Below are 26,649 nucleotides of genomic sequence, written 5' to 3' on the forward strand. Positions count from 1 at the left end.
GCCATAGCACCGTCAGCGCCACAAACGCGTGCACTGCAGGAACACTCTTTCACGCGCTTCTGAACAAAAGAATAAAAATAAACGTGTTGAACGAAATGGCCAGATGCCTCCACCCCACCGTGCTCCACCCTAAGCAAAGCGCACATGAAGACACCCTAATTAAACCGAGTAACACACCGCACGAAAGTTCCACAGCGTTTAGGAACCAATGGGTGTGTATTAAGTAGAGATCATTTCAGCTGTCTCCGTAAGTGGGGAGCGTGTTTTTGCTAGTCGCTTGGTTACAAATAGTCACACGTGCTAAACGAAAAGCTCCAAAGAAGCAGGGATAAGGAAGTAGACAAGACGAAGTGCGCACTCAAATGAAGGTTCATTGAAACAAACACCCACCATTAGTACCATCTTCCTGGCTATTCGTATGGAAAATAAAACTCTGTATCTGTCAGGTGCATTGACGGGGCACTAAGTGCCACTAACGCACTTGCTTGTCCCCTTGCTTTCTGGTACAGAATGCATCGTAAAATTATAAGGTAGTTTTATCTGCGCAATTCCCAAGAATCGTTGTTTGTGCTAATTCTGGGTGACATGGACACCTATCCCAGTGCACTGCCAGATTGCCTGACGGGGACTGTTTTACAGACCATGAATGTTATCTTGCTTGCTGGTTACCCCGTGGAATGTTTTGGCGGAGTGCCGAATATGACCCGCGTCTATATGGAGCGCGGTCGACGGCGCGAAACCGCGAAGTGTCCCATTAACAGCTATCGCGGTAATATCGCTGTAATAAGCCAAGCTGTAAATTGCACCCACTTGCCACGTGAGCATAGAGAAGCTCGCACAAGCAACACCGCCGGGCATCGACAAAGTGGCGTGGCCGGAACGCCCTCCTGGCTACTCAAACGTTATATCGTTCCCTAATAACCTCTTCACCTTTCCGGGCGGATGTCGAAACGCTGGCACCTTGACAACTTATACAGACCGATGAATTACAAGTCTCAAATGCGGCTCTTCCGCCTCGTTTGTGGGGTATCGTCCCACTGCAGCAATAAATTAACCAACAACACCGTCCACAAAACCTTCAAGTAAAGCCATGATTACCAAATGACCCGAGAGTCGCCAACAACTCTCAACGAAAGAAAAATATTGCTTTTGCGTCCTTTTCCGGGAACCTGACCGTTGATTTGACGCTGGTATGGCCACGAGTCAGGAGCTTTGTGTAGCAGTTTGCGCACGAAGTTAGGGTATGCCTACGACATAACATCTATACAGGAGAGAATCTGTCCCGCCAAAAACCAAAGCGTCATTCCCGCGGACTGCTGTGCCAGTAACCGCAATCTCAGAAACAAAAATTATTCGGCAACAGCTGCAAAACAACATCAAGTTGACGATTGTACTGATTTTATAATGCTGATTTTTCAACAGTTGTAAGTGGCTTCCTTTATACATCATCAATATCAAAATAGTATCTGGCGAAGTCGCGAAGAAAATATTTTCATACTTCATTTTACGAGAGATGTGCGTATTTGTTGATTCGCAGTAACCGTTGACCTATATTTTTAAACAGCCTTTCAAAAATTCAATTCTGTATTTTTTTTTTATTTTATATTTCCTAGATACGCCTTTGATTCGCACCGTTTTGTTTATATTTTATTTCGAAGCAGACACTACGTTAGGCAATTTCCGGAGTAGCGGGTCGCCATGAAGAGTATTCTGGAGAAGAAAATTGACAAAATCGTGTTTTTCGAATGAAATATATTTATGTAAACATGACACAAAGAGGGAAAACCGCTTGCGTGTGCCGACCTGCCCCATGCCTGCAAAGTAGTAACGGCATGGCAATCAAATTTTTACCACCTCACGATAATATACCTAAAGGTAATGACTTAGTGCGTACCCTGTCGCGAGGTCTGGATGGTGCGACCTGAATCGCAACAGCTACAGGTGTTGAAACGTAATACAACATACAAGCACCCTGACAAGGCTTCTGAGATCGCCTAATTATGGCGATAACTCACCTCTGTGGGCTCTAAGCATCCTAGAAATTCACAAATCATAATGATGCGGGGCCGATTTCCCTATTAAAAAGGAATCAAAGTTAGAAAATATCTCCGTCGATGGCAGGAGCATTGTGCCGGAAGCCAGGAGGGCATGTGACCGATGAAAACGCGACGTTTGGTTGAGATTTCTAACGTTGTATTATTAGAAAATGTATATGCTTTTGTAGATCATGGAAACAACGAAAGAGTAGTCTAAAATTGTTTGTTTTTTCGTGGAGAGAGAAGTAATACTGCAGTATTCGTCTCAAAAACAGCCAACTACTGTTGTTGTTTGTTTTGTTTTTGTCTCCCGCCGGAGCGATGTGTCCTGTCGTCAGCTCTCGAGCGCGCGCTCGCTGGGTGCAATCGTAGTCCGAGCTGTATGGCCGGAGGTGAAATCGGTGTGGTGCGATCTATGACTGCTTTTTTTAATAGGGAAATAGGCCGCGTATCATGATGTATGGTTTCCTATGATGCTTAGAGCCAGCAGAGTGAGTTATCGCCATTTTTAGGCGATCTGAGAAAGCTCCTCAGGGTACCTTTAATTCACCTTATAAAGAGGGAAATTAATAACGCTTCGCGTAGAGCCGAGCTTTCTTCGACTTCGGTTTCCGAGATGAAAGCGTAATTGGTAGCTAACGAGAGAACGTCTCTTGCCCAAGAGGCGACCTCGCGTCTGTGGGCTCACCACGGGATGCCCATGCCACCGTCGTCCACTATCCTCTCCAAAGGAAGGTCAAATTACGCGCACGTGCAAGAGGTAGACTAAACAACAAGGGGCGTGCCGTCAAGCGCGCGCTATCGTTTGGGCTTGCTTAGCTATATGTATAGGCGCCCCAGGCCGTGCAAACATGCCGGCGCCGTTGGGCGACTTTCCAGGCGAGCGAAACCGAGCCGCGGGTAGCGCTAAATGCCGCCCTGCTTCTTCCTTGTCTATGTTTGCGTTCCCGCACATGTACAATCGGAGCGCGATCGACTCCCTCCGTCACCTGGCCTGAAAGAAGACGGACTGGGTGCCAAGCGACGCTACATGGGGCGCACCGGTCACGTTTCCAAACCAGAATTCGTTGTACACGGTTGCATACTTATACGAGGAGAGCGCGAGGACGTGACGGTATGCCCACGCGGTGATTCCGACATCTCTCGAGTGTTTGTGTCCCCGCTGATCACTCTCCTCGAGCCGGACATTTCCAATGTATTCCCTTTGGAATCGGTCAGAATCGGCGACAAAGCTGGCAATCTTACCACTCCGTTCGCGCTTCGCGGTAGCAAGCGCTTTCACCGATTTCACACCTCTCGTTTCTCAATATCTTTATTACGTCTACATGACGGGAATACTACAACCCACTTTTTTCCCCCGTTTTAAAAGGAAGGCAAAAATTATAGCCCTACTATGCAGTACGAAGGAAATACGAACAGCGGTGCGTGTGGCCTACGACGATACATGCAGCGCTATCGTGAGGAAACTAGGAACTGATAAAACAACGGGATGGAAAGGGAGCTGCCAGGGTGTGTGCACACCACTTCGATGCGCATACCCTCGTAGCCCCTCTCTCCACTCTGTAGTTTTATCAATTCCTAATTGCCTCAAGGTTGCGCAGCAAGTATCGTACGGCACGCACTCCGCTGTTTGCGTTTCATCCGTGCCTGATAGCACGTCTTGTTTTTCTGCGAGTTGACGACATATCCGACCGCCGTGGTTGGCTGGCGCTAAAGTCAAGCGCGAAGCTGGTCAATCGCGTAGGTCGGTGATCTCGCCGATTGTGGTTTGTAAATAAAGTAAATAAAGTGGTCTGGTATTTTGTCCCAACCTGCAGCCACGTCAACAAACAACATAGCGGACATCACAAAACAAAAAAAAACAACAAAAAAATCGGTCTATACACTTAAAAGAAAAAAAAAAAAAAAAAGCCCGTGCGTCTACTTTCCCGCACAATACTCGAAGAGCCAATCACCGCAATTCACGGAGGCAGCTCAGCGAATGGCGATGCCGAAACATATGTTAGACCAAAAAACGCTGCCTGAGTTGTGACATTGGTCAATGTTACAACTCAGACTCCGTTTTTTGGTCTAAACATAGGTTTCGTCATCGTCATTCGCTGAGCTGCCTCCGTAAGTGACGGTGATTGGCTCTCCCAGTGTTGTGCGGGAAAGTAGGCGCACGGGCTTTTTTTTTTAGAGTGTATACAATATAGAAAATGTTATACACTGAGCGCCAGACACGTGGAGGATAAAGTGGTCGATCCGCCATTTAACGCTTTGAAACATGACCTCCGAGCTACCCGCCGGTGTGGAATTTGCACAGCGGATATTTCGTTGAAGCGTCGTGCTGCCTGTCGGATGTTTTGTAGTACATGTGTCTAGCCTCTCGTGCGTTGGAAATAGTCGCCAACCGTTCTAAACGCCCTTTGAGAAACCACTCAGATACTGCTCGGGCGATGGGCTAATTAATTCATGTCCCGTGGAATACAAAAAAAACAAAAAAAACACGAAGGTTAAGAGCCGAAAAAAAAATTAAACTATCAAACCTCGCTACTTCGCATCCCGCATTCCCTGTGTAGACCACTTTCAGGTAAAGACCATTTTTCTTTCCGAACGCCACCAGGCGGTGCTCCAGCTTTCGACGTCCCAGCGAACTTCCGGTTCATAAAAAGAATGAACAAAGTCCAACTTAACATTGCGGCTTGAATCGTCGATGAAACATTTAACCACCAATCCTCCAGGTGAACGCAAAAGATCCAAGAAGCGCAAAATGTGTTCATTTATTTCTAATATTCTCGTAAACCAACTTGTCTCCCCGAAGACGTTAAATTGTACAGCCGAAGGCCCTGGCTAAATCTCCAATTTTGTTGTCCGTGTAGCATTTATACTAAGTTTCTAGCACTGGTGACATAACCAAACTCGACGGGCTTGCAAAGAAGGAGAGACCGGAAGTCGCTTGGGACGCAAGCAGCGGTTGATAATTTTAAACAGTAAAAGGGTCTCTAGCGTACTTTTTTTTTTTTTTTCGAAGCTTTGAAAGCACGAAATATTGTCGCGTGCGTGACGAAGTTGATGACAACGCAAACGGTTGCCACCCGGCGAATGCTCACACGCCATTCCGCCCAGTTTCTTTTCTTTTTCCATTCCTTTTCTTTTTTGGTCAGTTTCATGTTAAACCTATTCTCGGCCCTCACCGTATGTTTTGGTTCAGAACATTTTAGCGCGTGTATAACAGCAGCGGTAACTCGTTGCTTGGGATCAGTCGCCCTTTGTAGCCGTCGCTGGATGTACGATGCCCCCTTCTTTCTTTGAGGCGGGCCACGTTCGCCTCATTAAACATTTATAGGCAGTTTTAAATTCATTTCTTTTTCTTATACGTGACAATATGATGTTGTACACCTGCACACACTTGGAAGGGAATCAGTTTCAGTCTTAATAACCAGCACGATTGCCTCTTTCGCGCACCCTACTGCAGAGCCTTTTCAGCTCTACCGAAAGAGGGCATCATTTATTCTCAGATGTTGCGCGCGTATGCGCGAAAACAAATTCCAAACTGCTTTACTCGTTTATTTTATTTTATTATTTTTCCAGCATTTTTCTGGAAAATTTTGTCAAGTACCGAATACCACGTGGTCCCGAAGTTCCGTCAATTCGGCGCATCACGAAGGAGAAGTTTTTTTTATTTGCCTTTTCTTTAATTGTTTTCCGCGGGTTACCAGGAAGCGAGGCCTTTCACCGCGGGGCACACGGCCGGTGTATACAGCGAGTTACACGTCACGTGACGACGAGGAGAGGAAAACCGACCGTGTTCCCCTCCCTTTCAAGAGTGCCGGTCGGTCCGGCTCCTCCAACTGGGTCAGACGCTGCTCGAGCGCTCCAGCAGCGAAGACGGCGCGCTTCACGCTCGGCTCACCGCTAAGCCGGACGGTGCGGTGGGATGCCCACCCGCTCGCCGGGCCAATCAACCTTTCATCACCTGATATACCAGCAAATCGGTGGCCGAGTGTCTTATATATCGCACGGCAGCTCAGAGCGTATGTAGAAGCAAGAGCTCGCGTCGCGGAACCCAGGGACGCTGGGTTAGATCCCCGCTCCTGTCCGTTTTCATCTGGACAAGCATCGTGCCGGTGTGCAGTCGCGTATCGCTACTGCACGATGCACGTTGAAGGCGATAGCAGTGGTGATCTATTGGCTTAAATTATCGCCTAAAGCAAAGTACACCAGACACTCATTGAGGCTAACTTCCCTCTTCGTAAAAATTCACGCAACATAAAAGTACAATTATTGTAGAGTTTTAAAGTAAGAGGACCTCCAACCATTAGGTCCCCCAAACAGCCGAAGTACGCGTGCGCAGTGCGACGCCCCAACTCTTTAGGGAACCCCAAGCTCTCTATTGGCCGACTTACGCTTTACTCTCGTGGGATATGACCCGGAGCGTGATCACTGATCACGTGGCGAAAGAGAGACGTATGACTGCTCCAACGAGCACGTAACTTCTGTCGCACTGTCAGCTTGAGGCTCATTCACACTGCCCTATTTTCTTACGTTAAAGGAGCTGTGCAACGATACTCAGTTGGAATGTTTTTCACTATTCACGAGCTTACTGGCACTAGTGGGAGTCAAGGATACTCGCACGCAACTCCGCTGGCCAAGAAACTCCTTCGTTGCGGTGTAAATTCAAGGACAAGAGCGATCATTTTCTTTCAATCTCTCCTTTGCAAAATTTGATGACGTAACGTGGGGATCGCAGTACACCCAAGTGACGATATTTGAATGCTGTTCATAGATTGGACCCGAGCATTGCGTGAGCACTCGATTTGGGCTTGTGATAATTACTAGCTCGAGAAGCATTCGGGTAGTGGCCCTTGTCCGATCGCTGCAACGACAACAATAGCCGAGCCGTAACAATATCTGGAACTCAGCGCGTGCCCTGCGCTTTGCCAACCCCAGCGCGTGGCTATGATCAACACTGGCGGCATATAATCGGCTCCAGATCACGTGGCCGCTTGTTCTGGCTGCGAGTTGAGGGGGTGAACGCTGCTCGTTTTTCTTTAATTTTTTTCTGGGGCTTCTATTGCGTGGGGTGAAAAACGAACGCGTGTTTCATAGGTCATTAATGTCAGGGATCCGTTCTAAGCGGTATTTGCGCAAAGTACAAAAATTCTTGCATCGCCCCTTTAAGTTACATTACGTGTAAGTCACCGAAACATTCGTCTCTCGAATGTCGCGTGTCATGCTCTCTCCCTGAACTGGTAGCCTCGCTTAGTTTGAAGCACAGAGGTCCCGGTGACTTCAACGTAATATTTCGTAACGTAACTTAAAGGAGCTGTGCAACGATATTTAATTGGAATGTTTTTCTCTCTACACGAGCTTACTGGCACACCTGGGACTCAAGGATACTCACACGCAACGCCACTGGCCAAGAAACTCCTTTGTTGCGGTGTAATTTCAAGGACAAAAGCCATCATTTTCATTCAATCTCTCCTTTGCAAAATTTGATGACGTAACTCGGGGATCGCAGTACACCCAAGTGACGATATTTGAATGCGTTTCATAGATTGGACCCGAGCATTGCGTGGGCACTCGACTTGGGCTCGTGACAATTGCTAGCTCGAGAAGCATTCGGGCTGTGACCCGTGTCCAATCGCTGCAACGACGACAACAGCCGAGCCATAACAATGTCTGGAACTCAGCGCGTGTCCTGCGCTTTGCCAACCCCATCGCGTGGCTATGATCAACACTGGCGGCATATAATCGGCTCCAGATCACGTGGCCGCTTGTTCTGGCTGCGAGTTGAGGGGGTGAACGCTGCTCGTTTCTCTTAAATTTTTTTCTGGGACTTCTATTGCGTGGGGTGAAAAACGAACGCGTGTTTCATAGGTCATTAACGTTAGGGATCCGTTTTAAGCGGTATTTGTGCACAGTACAAAAATTGTTGCATCGCTCCTTTAACGTAAGAAAATGGGGCACTGTGAATGACCCTTTAGGAGTCAAAGAAGTATATAATCCCGCGAGCACCTCCTCTTTTAGAACCCCGCTGTGGTGTCGCGTATGCGGAAAGAAAACGAATATTTAGTCCATTCCGGGAAGCGTGGGTGCAGCGCTATCCAAGATGTGCAGACCACGGGAGAGGGAAAGACTTTGTGCGTGCACGAGCATGCCTGCGAGAAACTCCATTCTACGGGGCTACCAGCTCGTGCTCAAGAGTTGCGCAACGCTGCTCCGAGGGCCCCAGCTCTTACGAAAGACTGCAGGGCACGGCAAAGTCAGCACGAACACGCGGTCGCTTGCCTTTCTCGTTTTGCTCCTGCCAAACTCTCCTCATCATTTACTCTATCTCTCTCTTTCTCTCTCTCTTTCTCTCTCTCTCTTTCTTTCTCTCTCTCTCTCTCTCTATCTCGCTCTCTTCTTTTCTCCTTACAGCCTGAAAGGTCTCCCTCATTAAAACTCCTAGCGCAGCGGAATGCGCGGCATCACCTCATATTGTAGCGGGGAGGCGAAAAGCACTGGCAAAAATGTATTGAAATAGAAATACAAAGTACCTCGACAAAAAGGAATGTAATTACAAATGATTTTTATAAAACTATTTAAAAGCAAGATACAAATACCGCGACGGTATTTGATTACCTTCGAATAATTTTACAAATTACGTTTTTGGTCTCATGTACTGACATATATGACTTAAATTTAACCCAGGTGAGAAAAATAAGACCGTGCCAAAATAGAACGTGGAGTCCATAAAGTATGTAAAACTCAAGCACTAAAAAAAAAAAAAGGATGCACATCTAGAAATAAAAAAAAAAATTGTTTGTCGTAATTTCATAGGCGGGTACAACATCAGGAAAAAACAATGAATTCAGTGTGATAATAATTTCAAAGGCTGAGTAATACACAAATCCTTTCAAAGAACATGTTGTTAATGTGACGTTGCTAAAAAAAATTAATCACTCGACTAAAAAACTCCATTTTTCTTCGATGTTTATTATGAGCAAAGCGCAGCAAGTGTCGTGCTCTTCGCACATGACTCTCATCGCGAAGGGTGTCCACTATCGGATTCGATTGCGAAGGACAATGACCAAAATTGAATTTGGGGCAGTATTTGAAGTACATGTATTTGAAAATACTCCATTTTCAGTATTTAAATGCGGTTAACAAATACATTACCTCATATGTAATTCAATACGAAATAACTCAAAGTAAGTTAAAACTGGATTTGATATTATGCCTGACTATCCCTCCTTGTATTGCCATTCGCCTTATTGTAAATATAAATTAGAACTTTGATCGTTCACACCGAACGGTCAAAACCAATCGCGTCAGTTAGATTTTAGCAAAACTGTCACAGGTCGTTAGCTGAACGCATCGCCATCGTCACCTCTTACCAGTAAATGCGGAAGCATTCGTTTATAATTTATAACTCGTTATAATTTATTTATCGAAGAGCTAAATTATTGTCAGAAAAAAACATCAGCTCTGTGCTCCACACACACACACACACACACACACACACACACACACACACACACACACACACACACACAGAGAGAGACGCACACACACACATAGAGACGCACACACACACATAGAGAAGTGTTTTATTATGCAAAAGAAACACAGTCATGTAGCAAAAGAAAAACGTACTAAGCAAACAAAGCAAATTCTTGTGTGTATGCTTATACAGTCGGAAGTTAATCCGCCTCAGTGGGCGTCTGGTGGCTCAGCTGTAGATGAGCAATTTAGCCAGTTCGGTACAACCGCTAACCTGGGGTCTTTAACGTGCACCACGCAGTAGTGATACACGATCGCACGCCGGTACGATGCTCGTCCAGATCGAAACGGGCAGGGGTGGGGATTGAGCCCAGGATCCCTGGGTTCTGCAGCGCGAGCTTTCGCTCCACGTGCTCCGAGCTGGTGTGCGCTAGACCACTCGGCCACCGATCCCCCTTACTAAGCTTTTAAACCTTATTTTGAATATATATGTGACCAGCTACGTGAATCTTCTTTTTCGGGTCTGAAAGTGACACATACATAAATGGTTCGTCCAAATAGTGTTTACATGAAATATATTACAAAAGTGTGCAAAAGAATGTCCGTAACGTTACCGAAATGGTATCTCTAAAAATCAAAATGATGAAACCCGCCTCACATGGAACACAGATGATTGTTAAGGCGGTGTCACGCTGTTTATAAACACTCTTAAAAATGACTGCGCGCCTACTTAGCAGCAAAACACTCGAAGAGCCAATCTTTGCGATCTACAAAAACAGCTCAGCAAATGATCAGGCAGAACATCTGTTTAGATCTCAAAATTAAGTCTGTGCTGTGGCATTACGCGATGCAAACATGACGCTTTGCAATGCGCAGTGCCACAACGCAGACTTTATTTTCAGGTTTAAACGGATGTTCCGCCTCATCATTCGCTGAGCTAATTTCGTAGATCGCAGAGATTGGCTCTTTGAGTGTTTTGCGGGTAAGTAGACGCGCAGGCATTTTTTAGAGTGACGCGAGTCACCGCGAGGTCCGTGCGTCGAATGCCGCATGGCAGTGAGTTCAAGGAAGACTTTGCACGCGCTCATTCGAACCACGAATATTGCGTTGACTCGTGTTGGCAGACTGCCCTCTGTATGTTGTATGAGCAGTGTGACCCCGGCACACCGTGCCCCGGCATTAGGCCATCAATTATAAAACAACACACAAAAAAAAAAAGCCCGTGCGTCTACTTCACCGCACAACACTCAGAGAGCCAATCAGCGCAACTTACGGAGGCAGCTCAGCGAATGAGTCTGAGTTGTGACATTAAAGGGACCATGAAGGCAGTTTCGAAGTTTTATTCGACGATTGAAATGGATCTCAGGCACGTCTCAGATACTGTTGCCCAAGTTCTAGCCCGAACAGAAGTTTGGGTGCCGCACCAATCGAGCAAACAGGCGCGGTAATAATAGCGCCGGGAACGATGCCTGAGACCCCACTGAGGCGGCGGCAGAAAGGTGAACTAAAGTGCGCCGAAGCGTGACGACAACGGGCACCTCGTCTGGCGATTGGACCAAACCGTTCAAACGATAGACGCGCTCTTGGTTTCGATTTCGGTGGTGAGATGTGATGAAAAATTTTTATTTGAACGTTGCATAATATTTTGAAGTTGTAGTTGGGAATTAATAGGTTTCATACCGTGTATAAAAGCATAATCTGAAGTGATCCCTCCGTTTGTCACTGGTTGAACGCATCCCGCACTGCTACCTCGGGCGCGTAAAAAGCATCGAGCAAGCATGGACAAAAAAGAAAAAAAGAAGAAAAAGGTAGGAGCGCCGGGGGCGGCGGACTTTTGGTTTTGGTTTCGTGCGTCGTCTCGTGTTCGCTTTGCGAACTGGTGTCTCACCACTCATGCCGCGTTTATGAGCAGTAGTCGGTTGCGCGAAAGGTCGGCTAAAGACGTGCGGTCGATCGGGCGACGTTAGTTTGCATAAACTGCCGACCGATGCAGCAATGCGCAGCATTTGGTTGCGCGCCGTCGTCTTGCGTAGAGCTGTGGACAGCGGTGTCAGGATTTGTTCGTTGCATTTCCGACCAGAAGACTTTGAGCAGCACCTTCACGTCAGCCGGAGCCTGGGTAAAAGTGGGGCGGGGAGTCGCTCTGAGGCGGCGACCGAGGAGTTGGTGGTAGGACTGGGGCGCCCTCGTAAAGCGCCAATCCAGAGTTCTGCGTCCTTAGCAGCATCTCCCGTTCAGTCGGCGTGAGGTCGCTGAACGGGAGCTCAAACTCGTTTGTGAGCGCGGCGTTGTCGTCCATTTCTTCCAGGTTTTCTTCACAGACCGCCGTGCACTAGACCGAACCACGGGAACCACACTGAGTGTGCACTAAATCCTACCGATGCCGACAGTGCTCCCTGACGTCACTTCTCTTTCCAGAGGCGAAAAAGGGAAGAAATCTAAATGTTTGTTTCGGTTTCGCAAATTTATTTGCAGGTACAGAAATAAGAGTCACAACGTTCTAGAAAAAAATGTGTGGCATGGCAGGACCCCAATCCTTCCGAAAACACATTCTTTAAAAAAAAAATTAAATTGCCTTCATGGTCCCTTTAAGCAATGCAAAACGTAACGCTTGCATTGCTTCATGTCACAACTCCGCAGACTGCGTTTGGTGGTCTAAGCATATGGCTCGGCATCGTCATTCGCTGAGCTGCTCCACTAAGTTGCGGTGATATGCTCTCCGAGTGATGTGCGGGAAAGTAGACGCACGGGTTTTTTTTTTTTAGAGTGTAGTTCTTGAATTTGTCGGGTTGTTAGAGTACGGCGATGAATTTTTTAAAGCGTTCTTGTTGGCACGTTAAGCTTGCACCCCGGGCGTCACCATCACGCGCGCTGCCTGATCGCAATCCGACCCGCACATATTTCCTTAGCCACCGACAAGTTAAGAAACGTAGGGCGTGGCAAGTTCCTATGGCATCTCATTATCGCACCGGAACCAATGAGTTTGAGATTGCAGCATCAGCCGATAAGGACGCCTTATAAGTTATAACCAATCACGAAGCAACGTAATTAACATAATTAGGTCACGCGATTAACATAACGTAATTAATATAATAAACCACGCCCTGCGTTTCTTGAACATGTCAATAAAGGGTTTTAAATAACTTTTTTTTTTTTTTTTTTGCTTATACGGTAGGGTACAATGGGCCCTCCGGTAAGAACTTTGCATGTGCGAGTCTTCTGAGGGAGCGCATGCGCAGTTCGCACCGGAAGACCCATCGTACCGTGTCGAATGTGCAAAAACGGTTTCCTAAAACACTCTCTGTTTCACCTTATGATGTACCGCAGGAAAGGCTACAAGCGCGAACTCCTTGCTCTAGGGCACATCTCAGCGGCACAAGCTCTCGTGCGTTAAAGGAGCTGTGCAACGATTTTAACGTCGAAGGAATTGGCATTTTCTGCTTTTGATATTGTTCACTGTGTCACAAATGGCAGAAAACACACCTCTTTTCATCGCAATGTTGCGATTCCGCCGCGTAATAGCGAGGCAAAACTTGGAATATTTCCCGACCTGCAGCCACGAGCGGCGGCCATGAGAAACAAGCGGCGTGACGTCACTTGGGTCGTTGTAAGAAAGATAGCAAGTTGTGCGAATACCTGCTCGATAAAAGGTAACTCTTTTTACAAATCTTGTCGTTCCAACATATATATAAATGCGTCAACACCCTGGTATCATCGACAAAACTTTTATTATACGGAGTTTTAGTGGCGCCATCTATCCTAGGTCCACAAAACCGCGAACAGCCGCCAGAAGCCGGAGGGGGAGGGGGACAGCGCCACACTGGCAAGGACGGGTGGTCACGCGGTCGGCAGCGGATGAGTTCTCGCTGCTCGCTGATGGCTCTAAAGAGAGAACTTTTCCGGAACTCCGCGCCTACTCTAGTGACGTCACTGTGCACGTGACCCGGAAGACGATGCACGAGTTGAGAGGCGGCAAAAACCTGGATCTTTTTCATTTTTTTAAGTAAAAACTAGGGTATCCAGGCAAAATCTGTTTTCTGTAGTTCACTGCAGAAGTGTCAGGCATCAACTTCCACAATTATTTAAGCAAAGCCCTGAAATTGTTGCACAGCTCCTTTAAGGGCAGCTGCCTACAGCTGCCAAGCGAATGAGCTCACGCTTCTAGCCTTCTCTGCGGTGCAACACAAGGTGAAACGGGGTATTAGCGATGTGCGCGACCAAAAGCGTCGCTGCGGTCAGCTTTCCACGATTGGCCAAACCATGGGTATATGAGCATTGTCAGACTGTCAACTTTGACGGTGTTAGTTTCGGATTGCGATGGCTCCTAGCTTCCACTCTGCTTTTTAAACATACCACCGAACTCGTCGTCGCACTTGATGGTAAGTAGCCAGGATAACAACTGGTGACGTCACGGCGAGGCAAATCTCAGTCGCGACGTCACGGATGGAAACTATAAGAGGGCGCCACCGAAACATCTCGGCGCTAATAGTAACTACAGTGGTATTTACTGTTTACCCGCACGTTCTTCGAAATGCCCGCGCGGAAAGCACGCGATGCAGTAACCTGAACCAGTGTCCTGTACGGAACGGCGTTCCAAAGGACGACCTTCCAGAAACGCGTTCCGTTTTAGGAAGAACGGACACACGACTTATTGTGCGTTGTTGGAACTGAAACAAAAAATCGTTACGTTTTCTTTTTTTTTTTTTTCTCCCTTCTGCTTTTTTTTTCTTTTTTTTTTTTCTTTTTTAAGGAAACGGTAGCGAGGAGCGGCGTTTCTTTTGGTAATTGTACCCGCATTTAGTAAGTATATAGGGCATTTTTATTATGTGCTATTTCAACCTCCGCATTCGAGTGATGGGGAGATAGTCAAAAACCAAGAGCTGGAACAAATCAGATTGTGACGACTGTTTATAGTTCGATGTGGATATTTTTGGTCGCTCGCTCGATTGTGTTAATGGATCATCCGGCACAACAGGAAGTTTTCGTAGATGGTTTTCGTCGTCTTACAACGCTCTCCGCAACCCACTACGATACGCGGAACTGTAGAGTCCAAGGCCATCGGCGCGCAGTCGCAGTCGCGGCTTCTTCGTTGCGGAGGGCTTAGCGGAGCGTGTTGCGACCGTGCTGTGTCCGTGGTGGTGGAGGGCGACTCGAGCCAGGCACCGGGCTATAGCCTCAGCAAGAACCACGATAAACCGCGATCTCTCTCGAAAAGTACTGTTTCTTTACATTATGTACTGTTGGTTCCCAACCAGAGGAGATGATCGAGAGTGCGGTGGACGGGCCTTTATATAACGGATACTGGGATTAAGGGACCGCACTGCCATTGGTCAGACGGCTCGGCACTCCCTCGCGTGATGTGACGTCATGGAAGTTTCCTTCGGAGTCGGATCCTGGCGCCAGGGTATGAAAGTCATCCAGACGGCAGTATCTCACTGCTCTGGTGCCGGCGGCCCCATAAACCGCGAGTGACTCACAATAGACGCGTACACAACACGCGACACTCGAGGTCAGGATCGAGTGTTGTTTCCTTTTCGAGGAGAGCAGGGGCCTCGGAATGCACCCACGGGCACGTGCGTCGTCCACTTAGCCGACCAAGGTTAGGGTGCCTCAGGAGACGGAGCCGACCAAGGTTACGGTCCCGCAGGCAGAAAAAAGTAGACGCGTCGCAATGCAGTCACGGGCATCGTCCGCCGAGCCGACTAGGGTTAAGGTCCCGCAAGAAGACGGAGCCGTAGACACGATTCATCACCGGCACGGTTCCTTCTGGAGGCTAGTTTCACTTTGAAGCCATAGGGCCGATTTCAACACCAGACATATAACAGAAGGCAGTTCACAACAGCAGGCTGGTTGACTTCATGCGCCGATTTAACCCCCCCACGGGCCATAGGGAACAAGGGAGAAACGCGGTCTAAGAAAACTCCCTATTGACACACTGTAACTCGTCACGAGAACTCGTTCCAAGATTGAGGACGAATGAGAAACGAGCTATTCGCTCCTGTTTGTATGGAACACGTAAAACACTGATCTGAACCCGTTACCCGCACATTTTAGTGACAGCAGGCTTCGCGTGACGACGGCCTTGCACGAAAACAGCTGTAAGCCGAAGCCTAAGTCGAGAGTTTACGGATGGCTGAAAGATGGTTGATATTGTAGCCACAAGCAGAATAAGAAACGCAGGACGTTGTTTATTATGACCTCATCTTCTTCATGATTTGTTCTTCGGCTTACTAATCGACTAAAGCGGCAACAAATTTCGTTGGCAATCGGTCAATAATAAGGCGCTCAAGACTCACCCTGTCCGGCGTTCCTTAATCTGGCAGTGACTGCATTTTTTTTTTTTTTTTAACGCTGAACGTGTTTGATGGCTGGCACCTAACCGTTTCCGTTTATCACTCCGCGCTGACGGACCGAGAAAACGCGAGAGCCAGCCGAACGCTGTCGAAGCGCATGTCTCCTCATTGATTGGATACGCGCGTCAGCCGCGCGTCTTGCCGAGGAGATGCGAGTTACTCCCGTGGGACACATCGCGTGATCGAGCACAGAGAGACATCAAGGAAGTGTACATGCCCCAGGACCCGGCATGGCGTCCTCCTCCGCAACGCAGGAAAAAAACTCAATCCCAGACTACCTTGCGCACCGACGCTGCTCTCATCGTCTGCTCGCCGCTCGGCCGGTTCGGTCGGCTACGTTAAGCCGGGGTCACACTGCTCATACATCACACAAAAGACAGTCTGCAAACACGAGTGAGCGCAGTATCCGTGGTTCGAATGTGCGCGTGCAAAGTTTCTTCTTCAACTCATTGCCATACGGCATTCAAAGCACTGATCTCGCAGTGACTCGCGTTCGAATCTGTATGCAGACTGTCCATTGATCTCGCAGTGACTCCCATTCGAATCTGTGTGGAGACTGTCCACTGATCTCACAGTGACTCGCGTTCAAATCTGTATGCAGACTGTCTTTTGTATGATGTATCAGCAGTGTCACCCTGCCCTTAGGCTTAGGCTACATCGGCTCCGTGCCTGTGGCCTGCTCCGTCTGCCCGTTGCTACGGCGGGCTTTCGATACCATCGACGCTCGCAAGTGCAGTCAAAACACGACGGAAGACAACGATCGCGATGCCGGAAGCGGAGCTTTTGCGGCATTCTTAACCCGGTGCCATTATCAGCGTTCGTGCGTATTCGCAACTTTCACTACCTATAAGGGGTGCACTGACGCATAACAGAAGCGCTGTCATCTGGATGATCGTCGTAGAACAGCGGTACGAGATTGGGTCTGCGAAGCATAAGTAATTCTAGTTCTGCTATATACGAGCAGTATTAGAGCCTACATTATTTTTCCAAGTCAGCAAGGTGTAAGCAAGTACCGTTATTGTGAAGCCAATCATCCAGGAACTAGGGAGTGCGATTCTCACACCGCGGTACCACCATCGTTGAAAGTTGCGAATTGTCCCTGATATACAGCTCTCCAAATCCGCACTGACGACTATAAACGACAATCCCAGCGCGTTTCTTATACTCTCGTCTCCAGCCACCTGGCAGGCATATCCGGTGTGGGCGACAAAATAATAATAAAACACTCCATCCTACAAATAATAAAAAAAAATAGAGGGGAGGCTAGACAAGAATGGACGACGGTTACGCTTACCTCTTAAATGTATTCTATTGGCGTGACGACGGCGAAACCATGTTTCCGTCCATACTGGAAGTGACGACACTCAAGATGGCGGCGCTCTTGTGGAAAAGGTCTGTACAGAGCGTCCGCCACACGCCGACTTCCTGCTGGCCAGGCAAGTGTTGGGGTTGACTCCTGTTCGACACTGATTCAGTGGACACGGCCATGTAAAAATGGGGCAAACAACCGCGTTGCCACGGCACTGCCATGGCAACGCGGTTCCTTTCCCTATATTTACATGGAGGCGACCATTAACTAAGTTTTCTATTGGGTAAAAGACTGAGGGGACATTTCGTGGGCCACGACAACTTCATCATATGGAGAATACGGACGCAACCTCCTTCCCACTATAACCTCCTTGCCTGCAACGGGCCCTACCATGACTCTACACCTACTGGCGAGGAGATCAAACTATAGGGAACGCAGTTTCATTATCATCATCATCACCAGAAACAATCGCTGTGTAGCAAACAACTCCGACGCCAGCACTCGCCTAGCGTACACCGCGTCGTTTCCGCGTTCGCTGCATATTTGTTTGCGGCAAGCGGGGAAACGATAAATTCTATGCTTTTGATCCGACCACCGAAAATGTGTACGAGGTCAATCCCTCTACTACGCCGGTTGTTACTGTCCCACATAATTCCCTACCCGCTAATGACTCATCTCAACCATCAACATCGCACTAAAAGGCCGCGAGGGGTAGAGTGTCTCTTTCCCCTGTTTCTGATGTATCGCTACTTTTTACAAATATTAGAAGCCTCGTTAAAAAGCGAGACGACTTGTGTTCTATTGTTGATTCAACAGCTACTGATGTTGTTTTAACGGAAACTTGGCTCACTGGGAAGGTGCGTGACTGCGAACCTTTTTATGGACCTAAAAGGTACAATATTTACAGGAACAATCGGCAAAATAGGTGCGGTGGGGGTGTTTTAGTTGCAATTGCAAGTCATATTGATTCTTTTTGTTTAAACATAGCTAGCGATTTAGAAATAGTTTGGGTGTGTCTTGGTACTAACCACATGAAGTGGATCATGGGTGTTTGCTATAGGCCGCCCTCATGCTCATCTTCTTTTATTAAAGCTTTGCAGGACTCCCTAAATCTAGTCGTCATTCGCTTTCCAAGTTCGCCAATTTTTTCTGTTGGGAGATTTTAAGTATCCTGATATTGTGTGGACAGGTAATAACCCACCAACAGTCGCACCCTCATCTGCCTCATCTGAATGCAATGATTTGTTAGCCTCTGTTTGCATTTTTGTTGCACGAAATTAGTTACTCAACCAACCAGAGTGACCCCATTGACGGCGAACGTATTGGATCTTGTCCTCGACACTCATCCTGAACTCGTTTCACCTATCTCCTATCTTCCAGGGCTTAGTGATCATTCCATGTTGCACTTTAATGTAAAAGCAGCAGTACTAAAACCATCAACTAATGTAAAGCAAATTCGAGATTACGCCAAAGCTAACTTTGATAAAATTAATCTTGACCTTGCAACTTTCCTCGATGAATATTTGTCACTATTCTCGAGTCGTTCAATGGAAGAAAACTGGAACTTTTTCAAAACCGAAGGTAATAAACTAACAAATCAGTACATTCCCTTAAGGACAGTTATCAAAAACTCTCAGTCACCCTGCTCCACCAGAGCCTTAAAATGCTTATGAAAAAAAAAAAAAAAAGTTTATTTCGCGCCGCAAAATTATCCACGTGCGAGCACCGTTGGTTGCGTTATCGTACTGGTGCTGAAGTGAACAAAAAAGCCATTGATAACGCCAAACTATAATTCATAACTCATAGCCTACCCGCAATGTTGATCAACAATCCTAAACAGTTCTGGAATATCATAAACAAAACGACGGAGTCATCTATCACACTAAAAACCGTAAATGGTGATTGTATAGCCAACGATGAGTGTTTAAATTTATTAAATAGTACTTTTGCATATTCATTGTCTACTGATAACATGCACGGTTTCCCTTCGCTAGAGAGTGCCGATTACTTGCCCATGAATCCTCTTTTTCTTGATTACCTTGGTGTCGTTCGTGTCAAAAATAAACTCAAACTGTCATCTTCAGCAGGAGTGAACGGTATTAATTTAAAGTTTTTAAAAAACACTAAACAATACTCCTCAGTTATTTTAACAAAATTATTTGAACAATCTATACAAGACGCTGTTCTCCCAGACTGGAGGGTAAGGAAGGTAGTACCCATTCACAAGGCTGGAAATAAACATTCCCTTCTTAATTATCATCCGATCTCAATAACCAGAATTCCTTGCAAACTTCTTGAACATACCATTTTTTCTCACCTCGTCAACTTCTTAGAATATAACAACCTCTTCAACAATGCCCAACACGGTTTTCGAAAAACATTTTCGTGTGAGACCCAACTACTCTCTTTCACGAATGACCTACATCACATTCTGTACCGAGGATCCCAGGCGGACCGCATTTTCCTGGATTTTGCCAAAGCATTTGACAAAGTTTCTCACAATCTTCTGCTTCTAAATCTTTCCAAACTTAACATAGACAATAACGTTCCCGCATGGATACAGTCTTTTTTTTTTAACTCAACGGTCTCAATTTGTCACTGTGAATAACAATAACTCCTCTTTTGTCAAAGTTGCGTCAGGGGTTCCGCAAGGGACAGTCTTAGGGCCGTTGCTATTCTTAATTTATATTAACGACGTCCCCACTTATGTCTCTTCATCAGTGTCTCTGTTCGCTGACGACTGTGGACTTTACCGTGAGATTCTCGATCATAATGACACCTGTATACTCCAATCAGACATTAATGTTATTTACTGTTGGTCTGACTCATGGTCCACGAAGCTTAACACTAACAAATGCAAGGCCATGCGTGTGTCTCGCCAGTCTCATGACTGTCCTAACTATTTCTTTAATAATGCTCATGTAGAACCGGTGTCTTGGTAAAAATATTTAGGCGTACATATAGCTTCTAACCTTTCATGGAAAACACATATTCAGCATATTTCAGCTAACGCTAACCGCATGTTAGGTTACATCAAGCGAAATTTTTCATTAGCCCCTGTTTCACTGAAATTAACTCTTTACAAAGTTTTAAATCGTCCCAAGTTAGAATATGCAGCTTCTGTCTGGGATCCCGGACTAGTCACTCTCGTATCTACATTGGAAGCCGTTCAGAACAGATCCGCTCGTTTTATCCTCACAAACCATCACCGCACATCTAGCGTCACCTCTATGAAAACAACTCTATCATTACCCCCTTTATCACTACGTCGTAAAATTTCTCGTCTTTCCCTATTCCATAAAATGTATCACCATAATTCCTTCCTGCGCGATAAAATAATTGCTCGGCCTGTCTATGTTTCCTCCCGTCTTGATCATCAACATAAGGTTGGCATTCCTAACTCTATCACCACCACGTTTTATTTATCTTTCGTTCCCCGTACATCACAGCAGTGGAACCACCTTCCCCGGTCGATCGCCATTATCACGGACTCTGAGCTCTTTAAAAGTACGATTACTATAGTCGGATGCAACCTGAGAACAATTTTTTAGCTCCACCCACAAGCGCATTGCGCCCATCTGAAGTGTTTCCGCCGTCGAGAAAGTAGTTCGCTAGCAACGTTGCTTTTTCTTCCTCCAGGAAACGTGTCTTAAACTACTACAATATTTATTTAATTCATTGAGGACATTTAAATAAGTTAGAATACGTTTTTGTCAACGAAATAGCTGTTTAGTAAAGAAAGAAAGTCATGTCCAATGTACCGTCTTTCCAACTCATTTTCTGTCCAAGATACTGTCTAACATACCGTCTAACATACCTCTCAGAAGTGCTAAGCCTCGCGCCCGCTTCGAAATTTTCGTTGGCGATAGCGTAGCTGGATTCTCACGTTGTCGCGCAAAAACTGCTGCAAACGTAAGCCGATACCATTAAGATTTCGGGGCGTAACCTCGGGCATCTAAAACACGGTGCAAAAAAGCAGAATAATTGTCACGAGAAACTAGCGTCGCGTTGCTAAAGCCAGCAGCCATGTTGAGCTTTTTTTTTTTCTTTCAAAAGGATCGCGAGTGATCCACGGAATCGTGACGTCATGAAAACGATTGGCTGGCGTTTCTCGGCGTAGGATTACATTTTCCTCTGAGAGGCATTTCCGGTTTTTTCTTAGCTTGCAACCGACTATAATACTTTATTACTGAGTGCGTCTAATATGTTACTTGCATTAACCTTCTTGTTGCTCTCCCCCTCTGTAATGCCTTCGGGCCCTGAGGGTATAATAAATGAAATGAAATGATTTGGTGCGCACTTGCTGCGTACCGCAATGCTCGAAGCATGCTTTTAAACAGGGCATATGCAGCGCGGAGGACTGCAATACGCACGCGTGTCATGTGTTCAAGAACTCCCCCCCCCCCCCCCCCCCCTTTCCCCGCCCTAAAGTTTTTTCACATACTAAATTCAAGAGGGAGGTCAGGAAAACCGGACCTCCGCCCCGCCCCCCCCCCCCCCCCCCCCCCCCCGGCCCCTTTTCTGAATGGCCGAGGCTACATCCACGCGCGGGGACGTAGCCAAGTCGGGAGGAGATAAGGCTCCATCCACGCAAAAGGTCACGTGACTTATAACATAAAGAGATAATTTGTTTTTATGTACATATTATGTTTTCTTACAAGTAAATATAGGATATAAAAATAAAGAGGTTACATTTCATTGTTGTTTTAAAAGTTAATATGTCACGTGACCTTAGAAAGTTTTAGACAATTCATCAATTGTTTACTGCTTTCTAAGAATAGTAGCAAATATCGTACATCATAAAAATAGTACCAATATATATCTTTATAGTTATGTTCTCCAGGAGGGCGGCGTGCGTGCCATCCAACGGTGCCATCCGTACGTGCGGGCGGTACGGGTGCGGCCTCTGGGGCCTTCGCCCATGTGTGCATCGCTCCTGAGACGAGGCGGAGAAGCTTCGTCGTGTGTGTGGTTGGCTTGGTTCGAAGCGTTTTAATGTGAGCTTATGTGTATCAAAGGGGACAAGTACGTGCTCACCGCTCCATGAGTTCTTGACTTGCGCGCACGCTCGCAATCACACAAAGATTGTGAGAAAAGGGAAAATATGCATTAGTCCCATTAGTAACAAACATACTGAGAGAATGCAATCGAGAAAACTGGGTAAAAGATTTTAGAAACAGTTTATTCCATGAGAAATAAAACAGTAGCCGATGCACAGATGCCACTCGTCCACGAGATCAGCGATGAACGCGAAGCCCTTCTTGCGGCAGAACTCCTGCAGGAGCCAGTTCACGTCTCTGTGTCGATCATTCAACGCCTGGATCTCGGCACTCTTGACTACGCTGACACTCCATAGAAGAGAACCTGTTCTCCCGCCTCGGAAAAACGGAAGAAAAGGCGATCTGCATCGTCGGACTGCGTTCCAAGATCTGAGCGGCCAGCCGACGATACTTGTCAACTTACGCGCTGGCGCAAACGCTTGTGTTGCTTGTGCCAAACTCGAGCAGGGCGTCAGACACCTTGGAAAACAAAGCCTCGATCCTAATGCCACTAAACGCCCGCACTTCGACAGCCACCCGGTTATTCTATGGGAAATACTAGGACAAGCATTTCACCGTCGAATCCCCGGCAACCAAAACTTGAGGCAGATCAGAAGCGCGACCGTGCTGATGCTCAAACGGCCGAACTCCTTGTCCGAGAAAACCGGAAAAAAAAAAAGCTTCAGAGAAAGTCAAACTCGCTTGCGGAAGACCAGGCAGGCACAGTAGACAGTAGTCCGCGCACGGCAGGAACGCAAGGTGCAATGGCCGCCGAGCAGATGGAAAAAAACAATGGGAGGCTAGACCGGAAGTTGATCGTAGTGCGCCGGAAGTGACGCATTGCGTGGATGGAGCCTCATCTCCTCCCGACATGGCTACATCCCCGCGCGTGGATGTAGACACTCCCTTTCTGAATCCATGGAAGGCAAAACAAGCATGCGATTGTTTTGCCTTTCACGAGGACTGCGATGACATTGAACACAAGAGGGGCTAAATTGTTTTTATCTAGATGCGTTTAGAAGAAAATAGTAGTGTTAAGTATCCTTTACGACCCTTGCGTCGTCGTCTTCTATGGCAGCGAATGCTCTAGTGACCGCGGTCGAAGGGTTTATTTGCCACACGGCGTTAGTTCCCGAGGTGGCCGCTAGGGAGCGACACTCCTCGATCTCCTCCCCAACAGTATGGTGCCTGGAACGCGTCTCCAACTGGTGTGTTAACTGCGTCCAAAAAAGTTGTCCTCGATTTCCACCAGATCACATCATAGAAGTGTCATGCTGTCGCCAGTCACTCCTGGTGGCATCTCAACAGCTGTGGAGTATGTGGCAGTCGCCCGTTCTGTTGCAGGTCGCTCTCCATTGTGGCAGTCCACGGAAGCTTCGCCAGCCACAAGTTGGGACGCCGTGACGACAGCGACACTCGCGTTCGCTTGTGCTACTCGCAGTTTCTCGTCAGCATTTCTACGACCAACCGCCAGGATCGCGACATGCAACAGCATGACACTCCGGCTTCTGTGACGTCATTTGTTGCTACTTCGGGACCACTTTTGAAGTATGAGCAGCATACGATGCTAAACACACCAGTTGAAGACGCGCTTCAGGCATCATACGAATAGCACGCGCTAAGCGAGCGAGCTCCGGGCTTTCGGCGTTCCCCGTTGCGCTGTTTTCTTTCTACTTATTTGTAGTTGTATTGCACTTCGAAGCGCTTTCTGGAACTCGCAGCGCAGTCGCCACTCTTTTGTTTTCTCCGTTCCGGTATATCTCGATCGCGGATTTATGCTGCTGGAGTTGCCGCAGCGCCAGAAACGGCGGCGTTGCGATCGCATCTAGCTCCACTCAGCATCACATTCTGCGTTACCGCCGCCTTTGGCACAATAGTAGAGATAAGGGGCGATCTTTTTTTTTCTATTATTATTATTACTTCCCTCTTTCAAGCATGACTAGCAACAGTTAATGGCCTATAGTCCCCCCTAAACAAACAGCCAGTCAACACGGGTAGCGTACATAACGAGAACAGCTTTTCGACGATCAGCGAACAATCAATGACCACCGAGGAGAACCTATCAACGAAGCTGCTGATTAAACGCGACGCCAGGACCGTCCCCAGGTGCTTCTCTCTCGCGGCATGCCACGCGAGTGCTCTGCGTTCGCCCGCGCTAATCCGCTGCCACCGATTTAGCCCGCTAATTAATCCCCGGCACTCTTTCGCTCGAGTGGTTCCAGATCGGGCGTCGGATCGCAGCCGCCGGCGTTGCTTCACTCTCGGGCCCGGCCTTAATCTTCCTAATCCCCGAGCGATGCCTCGGCGGGGAAGCCTCGCTGTATACGGGAGCGCACAAAGCCCGGACGCCCCAAGATGCTGCCGCCATCAGCCTCCTTCTGTCACTCCCGCTTCTGCCTCCAGACGTCCTCTGTTGCGTCCAGGGGTCGCTGGGGCGAGGCACGGAGACTCGTGGACTACCGCTTATATTCGCGGTTATCATTAGGTTCCATGTTTCCGAGAATTTTTTTTTTTTTTTATATATATATATAAATAATTTCGCGTATTTTTGAACATTTGACCTACAGATTCGGTGTTTTTCAGGATCGATATTTTATGTCGGACAAGATATCTGGGTTTATTGGGGCTGATGTCGAAAAAAGCACAATAAGGACTTTAGATTCTCCTCCGAGGAACGTATACGTGTGACTTGAATACTTGGAAAGCGTCCCGGTGAATAATTATTGTGTTGAATGTATGTTTATACAGCCGGAAATTAGTCTGCCTTAAAGGGTAAAACTCTGCTTCATTTTTGTTCTAAAAAAAAACAAAAAAAAAAACAATGGAGTCATCTTGAGTATAATTTAGAAAGGCCACAGGTCATATTACGGTATTGTTCCGTCACAAAGTTTCTTAAACGGTCCGGCAAACTTTTCAGCGCGCCAAGTTGCTGAAATCGGCTGACTCCAGCGGGCAAATTGAAGCGCAATCAAAAGCGCAGTCAAGGCTACGGTGTTGGCGTGGCCAACATTGAGCTAGACGTCATAAACATTGCTACTTTTTGTTTGTTTTTACTTCTCAGGGAAAGTGTAACCGGTGAAGTCCGCAGCGTCTCCTCTCGGCGTTGTCCGACTGCGTTAGCTCCGCGGTGTCCACGTGATTGGCGCGCCTGCGCAGCGCGCTTCTCAGCATGGAGCCGTCCGGCCGTCTCCCCTGTCCCAACCGACGTCGTCGTCTCGCTGTGGTTATTAGGGTTTTAAAATAGCGAGCCCCAACGCTTTGGGTCCCCCCAGTATGTAGCTCGGGGCCTCGCACTGCGCAAGCGTATAAGTTCTGCACACGCGCAGTGTGGCACATTAAGCTGCTCGAAGAACCCAAAGCGTCGAGGCGCCCTATTATGGAACTCCCTATTGTCTCTCGGAGTTTTGTTCACACTATATACGTGCGCGAATACGCGTGCCGTATACGCACACGTATAGGCGTATACCAAGAAGATATCTAATCATGGGTCGTGGATACATTGATATGCTTCACAAAGCAATGTGAGCACGCGGACCTGTGAAATATACCGATGTTACCTCATATATACGCTCGCGAATCAGGTGGGAACGGTTGATTCATCACGCTTCGCTCTTCGAGTTGGCGTGCGTTTTCCTCCGCGCGTCGGAGCGCTTGAAGTCGATTGCCACACATCTTCGACTCCCTCCAGACTGGTTCACCGCGAAGTTTCTTCGGAGAGGAAAAGTACGGCGAGAGCGAGCTCCGCCCGAGGAATCCAACACCTATTCTCCGGCTTCGCTCTCTGAGAAAGTCGGCGGGGTCGAAGTTGGGCCGAGCAGCTAAACTCCGATTCACTCGAGGAGGATGGACCGCAGAGGACGCTACGAGACGCCCAAATTCAATCAAATGCCCCGCGTGGGTGTCACGTGACCCCCGGGTATGTCGGCGACACGAAGGGCGCGAGTTGGCAGCGTTGGATCTGACCGGGCTGACTCGTAGCGTCCAGTGCGATCCATCGTAAGGTGGAAACGGGGCATTGCGCCCTAAGGGATGCTTCGCAAGCCGCGCGGCGAGACGCATCGCTGAACTCGTATATAGATATCTACGCTATCGCGTTGCGTGCCCCCGGCTGTTGCTGCGCGCCTGTTTGTGTAGCAGCGAGCGACGGCGAGGTGCGGCGGTGCTTAGAGGATATTGGCCCGAGAGAGAGAGAAAAAGGTGGCCTTCCGCGTACTCGTTACCATCCCGCCGCCTATAGTCTCGGCGAGGGGAGGCGGCAGATGTGAGCGAAGAATTGCCGCATTCCTCGTCCAATGACGCCTCCCAGCCTGACAGAAACGAGCGAGATCTTCTCGGCCGCGCTCCTTCCTCGGCTTGTCAGAGTCGCGGGGTGAAAGACGCGCGCAGGGGCTGACTGACGGACGGCGAGACTGGCAGGAGGTCACGTGATCTGTCGGGAAGTC

At 47.7% G+C, this 26,649-nt stretch overlaps 1 protein-coding gene across 1 annotated transcript in view; it reads right to left on the minus strand.

Annotated features, from left to right (window-relative positions):
• Window positions 1–26,649, minus strand: part of LOC120836841 (neprilysin-2) — a 202,838-nt gene that overhangs the window by 160,513 nt on the left and 15,676 nt on the right. The window lies entirely within an intron of this gene.

Source organism: Ixodes scapularis, unplaced genomic scaffold, assembly GCF_016920785.2.
Source record: "Ixodes scapularis isolate PalLabHiFi unplaced genomic scaffold, ASM1692078v2 PGA_scaffold1__304_contigs__length_218370807, whole genome shotgun sequence".
In the NCBI taxonomy this organism is placed as follows: Eukaryota; Metazoa; Arthropoda; class Arachnida; order Ixodida; family Ixodidae; genus Ixodes; species Ixodes scapularis.